The 8,885-nt window shown below is 40.5% G+C and overlaps 1 protein-coding gene across 8 annotated transcripts in view; it reads left to right on the top strand.

Annotated features, from left to right (window-relative positions):
* Nucleotides 1-4,320: 4,320 nt before the first annotated feature.
* Nucleotides 4,321-8,885, top strand: part of LRRC9 (leucine rich repeat containing 9) — a 138,996-nt gene continuing 134,431 nt past the window's right edge. For 5 of the 8 annotated variants that reach the window (XM_031669129.1, XM_031669128.1, XM_031669132.1 and 2 more), the window contains exon 1: nucleotides 6,318-7,453. The gene's annotated coding sequence lies outside the window, so the exon portion shown is untranslated. Of the gene's footprint in view, nucleotides 4,532-6,317; nucleotides 7,454-8,885 lie in introns of those variants that run through there. The other 3 variants (XM_009211639.4, XM_009211635.4, XM_031669127.1) reach the window with 2 other exon arrangements.

The following is an 8,885-nucleotide window of genomic DNA, read 5'->3' as shown; positions in this document are numbered from 1 at the left end:
TTACTTAAACCAAACTTCATCTATCCCAACTGTTGCCTGTCTTAAAAACGTATTCTTCCTCCATAAGTTACACTTTATTTCTAATTATGGCCTTCATTTTTTTTTTATTTGAAGAAGCACTTGTTCAAACTTTTCCATATTTGTAATGACCTGTTTGCTGCTCATCATCCACAGGTCAACTGTCAGACAGAATATACTAACCTGGATGCATATTTCTTTTGCTACATTTCCTAATGACAACTGACTAATCCATCTATCTCATCATATCGATTCACTAATTCCTTCCCCTAAAACAAAGCACTGCACAGAAAACAGAAAATATAGCCTCCACATATATTGCTCCCGTGAATCAAAAGGCAAACTCTTTGCTTTGATCTGTACAGGGAAGATCTCTGGGACAGCTTTCAATGTGTCAGGGAGCAGAGCAAAGCATTCAGTGACTGACAATGGACACTAAGGAAACATAATACAAGTTAGATGCAGAACTCCTCCAACAGGTGACTTTGGCTCAAGGGCTCCCCACCAACCCGGCAGAACATTTCTTTGAACTGCACCATAGTCTGAGGTTCTCTCTATCCAATCCTTCCTTCCTTCTCTCCTTTCTCAGGTATCAGATTTGCACTGTGGTCTGAAGACTCTTCCTACCTTCTGCTTCTTTGCCCACTATATCTTTTGCAAATCTAATCTTATCTACTTCTCAGGAGACCCTAACTAATGATTTGACAACCTTTCAACATACACACCATTCTTGCACGCCAACAAAACAAAACAAAACAAAAACAAAAACAAAACACCCTGAAGATTACTTTCTAGAGCCATCTAAAGGTAATCAGTCCTGTGGCATTCTGCTTCCACTTATTCCCTCCATTTAGCTCTACCCTTCACCTCCAGCAACAGAGACACGGAGCTAGAGTACATAGTGGAAAATGTGCTATATTCCTACTGGCATCCCAGCTAGCTCTCATAGCTGACAATAGGAATCTATGAACTAGATGAATATATAAAAACATGGATAGATCTTAAAATAGCATGGAATAAAAAAGGATCAGAAAAAAATGTATAGCGTGATACCACTTATGAAAATTAAAAATAGACACACAAATAACACTGCCTGATTTTCAAAGATAAATACATAACTAAAATTATGTAAGAAACATTAAATATGGTTGGGATAAGGGTGGGGGCTGGATAAAAAAAACTGGAGAAGAAATAAGAGAACGCTCTTGTATAGACCAGTGATGATGATGTGCTTCAACCTGAGAAATATAATCAACGTTATAAGCCTAAGGTCTAAAGGAGAGAAAGTAAAAGAGGAAGAGAGGAAAGACTTCTCCGACACAAAGAACCGGTGAGCTCTCCAAGGAATTAAGACTACCATCCTCGCTTAAATTTATTATCCTCAATTTGTTGCCTTACAGCTAAATACAAATGTATCTGAAACAGCCAAAATGCCTTCTTAAAATTCCATTCTGGCTGCCTTTTAAGAAAAGCTTGTCCATTAATTATATATCAGCAAATCAGGGACAAAGGCTATTTAGCATTTTTAGAGAGACCCAGTAGAAATAGCACTCTGTTGGTCTAATTAAAACTACTTCAGAACAACCCCTAACTTTTAATTGGATCTTAATACACATTCGCTGCTAGGCATCAATAACAACAGGGGCTCTGTTGATGACTTTATAAGTACCACATAATTATTTCTTCCAGTGCCAAGGTAAACCCTAAGTAGTGCTGCATTTGTGATTTTTATGATATATCAAATTTAAATGTGAAACAGTAAAATTTTACAGATAAAATCATTAGCTGGAAAGGACTCATTTACATAAGGATCAAATGTCTACACAAATATAAAAATTGAATTAGCATTTAAAACCTCCAGACTTGGTTCTCTGGAAGTAAAGGCACTATTAAAAGGGAGAATTGAAATTAGATTTCTCCATAGTTCTCTACCAATAAGGATAGGGCTGTTTTGAAAAACAAATTTAACAATCTATTTAAAAGGTTATAATTAACAAATAACTATGTAATTCAAGATTTTCTTATTTGGGTCTGCAAAGTCACCTCTATTTCGTTAAAATAAGTGATTCTTTAATTCAGGATATGATATAGTAAATTTGCTATAACTAGTGGTATAATATCTCTTTCCAATTGTTTTTAGCTTCAATATGCCTTTACCATAAATAAACAGATTTAAATTAATATGGCTTGGCTTTTGTCTAGGAGTATGATCAGAGGTGAATGAAATGAAGTCTTATTTCAATCAGATGATTACTTAATTTGCTTGACTCTTTAGTAGTTTCAATTTCCATCGTTTTTTGTTCAGACATAAAACCTTATGATAAAACTACTTTAAAGTGACAAAAGGAGATTAACAAAAATGATCACTCTTTTTGCATTGCTTCTGTGGCTGTTAACTGTAAGCATCTTTTGCATCAAATAACATTTCGAATATGTGAACAACAGGCGATTCTTTTAAGACTTACCCTGTGGACAAAGGCTTTCTTTTGGCAAGTCACCAATGGTTATTAAGTCTACAGTTATACAAGAACTCAGACTCAATTGCTGACAGGCCAAATCCTTGAACTTTACCTAGAATTATAACAATCTTAAAATTACTTGTTTATATCATGTAAAGAAAACTGTTAGCTCTCTCCTAGTCTTTTACTGCTCAGGAAAATCCCAGTAGATTTCTAAAAATATTCTTTGATAATGTCTATACTTTCATCCAAGAGCTGGACCCCTCGAAATAAGAAACAGTGTAGATAATACACTCAACTGGTTTCTGATCAAATTTCTATGTCTAAAATTGTAGAAATCTCAACTATTATGCTTTAATTCGTCTTTATGAAGAAAATTCTCCCAAAGCAGGTCACCTTATTCAACTACAGTTCAGAGAAGATAATAGTAAAAGTAAAAACTATGAATCTGACTTTTCTGGCATTAGTTTGAAACCCTTAAGCCACAAATAATTTTAATTAGCTTATTTCTAATTATCTATTAATGACAGAAACAATTTTCTGTGAAATAAGAATGTAGAGGGAAAAGCAGTTAATTTTTCTATGTTTATGTATCTTTACGAACGGTCTATGTTACAGATAAAGTTAACTGAATAAGGGTAAATATGCTGAAATTGTTGACAATTGTTAAATGAGAATATTTCTAAAATCTGAACTTTTTCTTGGGAAAGCAGTTCAGAATTATAGTCTATTTAATGAGGTGGCCATCTGGTGACAGAAAAGAGCACTACAGACAATATTTTGCATTAACTGAACATCACTATTCTACACAAACCGACTGAACCACATAAAAGAGAGCAACACTGTCCAAAAGAAACATAATTCAAGTCATACATGCAATTAAAAATTTTTCTAACAGCCTCATTTTCAAAATAGAAACAATAATTTTAACAATATTTTTTATTTAACCCAAAGTATCAAAAATATTTCAACATATAATCAAGATGAAGATTAATAACGAAAGTTTTTTTTTTTTCATACTAAGCCTTCAAAATACAATGCGTACCTTACAGCACATGTCAATTTGGACTAGCCACATTTCAAGCGATCGTGGGCCCCGCCAGTCTGTGGTTAGCGGCTTATCCTACTGGACAGCGCAGATCTAGACAACGACATGAGACCTGCGGTTGCTTTGGTTTGCCTTTTACTAAGTTCATTTCTCAGCCTCTCTGCCCACTCTGAAAAGTCTCCCCTTTCCCCCCTTTTAGTTCTACTTTATTTTGTAAATAAGTTGTCTCCTGAACATTTTGGAATACTTAAAAGGCACTCAAAAGCCTGTCCGAGAAAGACGAGAAGACCCTTGGAAGGTCCCTCTCTTCTCCGGACCGCACTGGGCGTTCGTTTGCCGGCGCCGTCCTTCCACGCGGCTCGCCGGGCGCACAGCGGCTTCCGGCTGCGGTCAGCCACCTTTGGCCGCGGGAAGGATGCCGCGCTGGGGGTCGGGGCTCGTCTCGGCTGTCACGCCACCTTGTGACATCACAGCGCCACGCCCTCGGGGCTCAAGGTTAGAGAGGCTCCGGGTTTCCAGGACCCGAGAGTCAAAGATATTCAGTGAGAGAGAGCGAGACTGGAAGACGCAAGGAATAGGTCTGCGCCACCTTGCCCATAACGCGTTGCTTTCAGTCACGTTCCGCGAACAGGCGAAAGCGCGTGAAAACATAAGCGCAGTTACAGAGAAGCCTGCGAGGGAGAGGCTCCAGCTGTTTCCCCTGGAGCCCCAGCGGGGTGTCTTCCGGTTGGACCCCTGCTTCCGCTGATTGGTTGGAGGCCGCCACCACGTGATGCAGACCCGGGTCAGCCTCCGCTTTCCCCGCCCCTTTTATCCCCCTCCCCACCCGGAGGTCGCCGGAGGTGGAGAGCCGGTTACCGAGGCAACCGCCACAGGCAGTCTGTACACACCAGGTCTGGGGCGGGAGAGGGTTTCCTGCCTGCTGCTGCAAGACAGGGATTGGGAAGTCAGAGTGGACTCTGACTTGAATCGGATTGCCCTGGAATCCATCCTCTCTCTTGATAAGGTCAGAATCCGTCACCTGGTGGCCTTCGGGCGTACATCACCTGTAAGCAGGGCCCCGGGAGTCTTTGATCCCCTCTTTTTCCTTCCAAGCCATACCAAGAGGAAGACGCCAGTGAAGCAAAGTTGAGGTCAAGGGAACTCCGTAATGGTGCAATGGTGATGATAATGGTGAAAGACAGTGAGGTGGCTTTATTGAGGCAGTCAGGGTACCAGAACAAAGTTCAAGAGAAGGAAAGGGAGGGTGGCCTACAGCCAGCTATGCAGCCTTTACTGCACCAGTTAAGGTTCTGGGCTGGGAGAACCAAATGCTCCCTGACCAAACCTGACACTGCTCGTCTAGAGAGTGTAGGGGGTTTATTTGGACCGTCAGTGATAACTGATGGATTCTGATCCTTTTATACCCAAACGAGGAAATAATTTGACCCATACAGGACTTCTACTAGGCAGAAAAAAAAAAAGAGTTTTCTCAGAATAACACCCTCACCAACGCTCATGGCAGACAGAAACATGGTTCTTTATACTCTATCATTGTACTCTGGTCATGGAGAACAATTATGTCTTTAAATTATACCATATGCCTGTGGCATGACAATTAACCCATTAAACAATTTTTTTTTTAACACCTAGCATGTGCCAGGCAGTGAAGTTGTGATAGGTTCATAGTTTCTGCCCTCAATGAACATGTAACCTAGTAGGGAAGAAAGGCCCGTAAACACTGCTTTACAGTGTGACAAGTGCTATACGTAGAGTATGTGCAAGTCTTAACCAGAATCACAAGAAAGAGAATGCTTATAATACTACCAGAGAGAATGAAAGTCTTCAGAGAGAAGAGTGTTGATTTAAATCTTTAGGGAAGTCTGGAGTATGCCATACAGCCAAGGGAAAAGGACATTTTAGGGAGAGGAAACAGCCCATACCAAAGTACAGAAACATCCCATTCAGTTCCAGAGAACGATAGTTGTGGCCTGAACCTAGGGTCCTCTGTGGAGGCTGTGGTTGATGAGCATGTGAGGTAGGCAGGAGTCAGAGCATGGAAACCATGAATAGCTTCCAAAGGGGTAAAGCATGAGCAGATTTACCTTTCAGGAGGCTGTCACAGTAGTGCAGAGGATGGACTTGAGGGAAGACAGACTACAGGGAGGACATCCAGTTAAGGTGAGGTGATGAGGGCCTGAACCAAGGCAGAAGCAGTTGGAATGAGGAGAAGGAAAAAAATGTGGTCAGACTTTTAAGAGGTATGTGCAGAAGGATTTAATGAGTGAATGAACCTAGCGGGATAGAGTCAAAGATTGGTTGAGGATAGTAGCTCAACCAATAGAAGAATGGTGGTGTTATTTTTCAAGAGAAGGCATACATTAGGAGAAGGAGGCTGGTTGGAAAATATAATGAGTTCAGTTTTGAACACAGTAACACACTGAATTTGAGATGCCTTTGGCACATTCAGATGGAGCTTTTTCATGTGGGCAGTTGGATTTTTTTTCTTTTTTTTGCACAGAAAAGAAGGATTTTTCACCATGAAGAAAATAATTGGTTTGAAAAGCACAAAGCAGGCTGGGTGCAGTGGCTCACACCTGTGATCCCAGCACTTTGGGAAGCCGAGGCGGGTGGATCACAAGGTCAGGAGTTCGAGATTAGCCTGGCCAATATGGGTGAAACCCCGTCTCTACTAAAAATACAAAAATTAGCCAGGTGTGGTGGCACGCGCCTGTAGTCCCAGCTACTTGGGAGGCTGAGGCAGAAGAATCACTTGAACTCGGGAGGCAGAGGTTGGATTGAGCCAAGATTGTGCCACTGCACTCCAGCCTAGGCGACAGAGTGAGACTCCATCTCAAAAAAAAAGGGGAAAAGAAAAGCACAAAGTAGCTTTGAAATAACAAGTAGAGAGAAGCCAAGGAGAAAAGTTGAACCAAAGAAGAAAACTTAAAGGAGAGAGTCATCAGCATTGTCAGATGCCACGTCAGGGTCAAGTTGAGAACTGAAACATGTCCACTGTCTTTGGCAATTAGAAGGTTATTGTTGACCTTGGTAAAAACATGCTGTAGTGTCTTGAGGTGTCCTCAGTCTAGATGGCAGTGAATACAGGACTGAATGCAGGTAGTGACGTGTTGCTAATGATTATCTAAAAGGTTTACCATAAAGGTATCTAAAAACAGCTATTTATAGAAGAACATAGGAGAGACTTTTTAATATAGGAAAGACCTAATATTTATATACAGAAATAAAAGAGATCCTTGAGAAGGAAATTTGGGAATAAATGAAAGAGGAAAATTTGACAGCAGTATTCTGAAAGAGACAGATAAGGACAGGATCAATACATAGGAAAAGGGATTTGTTTTGGACAAAAGGAAGAACACCTACTAAGACAGGAGTCAGAAGGAAAAGAAAAATACATGTTTGAGGGGAAGGAAATAAGAAACACACATTTGATGGCACCACTGTTCTCTATGAAAATGGGGTCAAGATCATCTATTGAGACAGAGAGAAAGACCTTGAAAAGAGTGGTGAAAGTTTAGAATAGTCAGTAGTGTCATGAATCTCGAGTCTCTAGTCCCACTCTCCTAGGAGAGGAAAATATAAAACACTTGTTGCTGAAGATCTAACTGAAGTTAGAGGTCATACATTTGTAGTGACTTCAACTCCATGCTGGTTAGGTGAAATTTTCCAGCAGCAATCCAAAGTGGAAAGATTAATCCAAGATATGCAGTTTGAGGTGTAAAAGCTATAGAAGTTCCTGGTGGCTTCTGGTTTTGTGGGGGAACTAGAGAAGACCTTTAGCCTCTTAAATGGGCCGGCCCTGAAAGAGCTTCAAAGAGCAGGAGAGTGGTTACAAGCTGGCCAACAGGACATTCACCTCTTGATGAATTCAGTAACTTCATCTGGAACCCTTGAGTCCATTTGTGACTGGAGAAAGCATACAAGACTTGTAAGTACCAGGAAGGTCTAGCATCTTTGTAATTCAGAAATAGTTATGCAACTTATAGAATTTGGGGTTTTATAATTAAATTGTATTTTTCTAATTAGCTGTTGAATTAGAATAAGATTTTCTGCTAAATAAGGGCATTGGTGAAGAGAAAACAAGTTGAAGTGAGAGGTAAGATTTGTATCCCAAATGGGCATATGTTTCTTCCAAGGAAAAGTAGTCTCCTTAAATAAATGGAGAGCTATACCTTGTTCTTGAGGATTACTCAAAACTGTAATATGGAAGTTCTCCCTAAATTAATCTTTACAATGCAACCTCAATCAAAATCCCAACAGAATTTTTAAAAACTAAATACAAAATAATCATATATTTTATTTGGAAAAAAATATGGAAGAATATCCAGGAAACTGCCAAAAAAGAACATGAGGTGGGAATTTTCAATATAAATCACAGTAATTAAAACAGATATGGCAGGGTGTGGTGGCTCACGCCTCCCAGGACTTTAGGAAGCCGAGGTTGGGGGATCACGAGGTCAGGAGATGGAGACCATCCTGGCTAATACTGTGAAACCCCGACTCTACTAAAAATACAAAAAAAAAATTAGCTGGGCGTGGTGGCGGGCACCTGTAGTCCCAGCTACTCGGGAGGCTGAGGCAGGAGAATGGCGTGAACCTGGAGGTGAAGCTAAGGGTGAACCGTGATCACGCCACTGCACTCCAGTCTGGGCGACAGAGCAAGACTCCATCTTAAAAAACAAACAAACAAACAAACAAACAAAAACAGATACTGGTGCAGGAATAGACAGAGCTAAGGAAAAACACAGATGAGAAAGTCCAAAATTAGGTCCTAGTGTATGTGATCATTTTGAATATAACAAAGAGAATGATTTAATTCCTTCTACAATAGATATCTTGGACAAAGGCAAGATAACTTAGAACACCATTTGGTGAATTTGGAGCGTTGAAGGGAAGCCTTTGTCCTTTGTGTCATGGTGGGCAGCTAGGCTATCCTTTGGTAATCACAGACTTTAATCCAGTATAAAAGGGTTTCTCTTCCCATGAGTAGAGGTGCTGCAAAACACTTTTTTAACTTGGTGCACCATTCAGATAAATCTGGAGAGGTAAGACTGTGGCCTGCATCTATGTGTGGGCCTTTGATGGAGCTTCCAAATTCTTTCAGGTTGCTTTCTTGACTGGCTTCTCTCGCAGCCTATGCTGTAATATCCTGAGGTTGTCCAAGAATGGAATAAAGACACAATTGCCAATAGGAAGCAGGGAAGGAATGCACAGCATTTCCTTCAATATAGACCCATCATCTGACCACTGTCACCACCGCCACTACCACCACCCTATTCCAATCACCATCCTCTCCCACTTATATTATTACAACTGCCCATTAACTAGTCTCCCTGCTTTTGCTCCAAACCCTACAATCT

Source organism: Papio anubis, chromosome 7 (genome assembly GCF_008728515.1).
Source record: "Papio anubis isolate 15944 chromosome 7, Panubis1.0, whole genome shotgun sequence".
NCBI lineage: Eukaryota > Metazoa > Chordata > Mammalia > Primates > Cercopithecidae > Papio > Papio anubis.
This window is presented reverse-complemented; position numbering and strand designations above follow the sequence as displayed.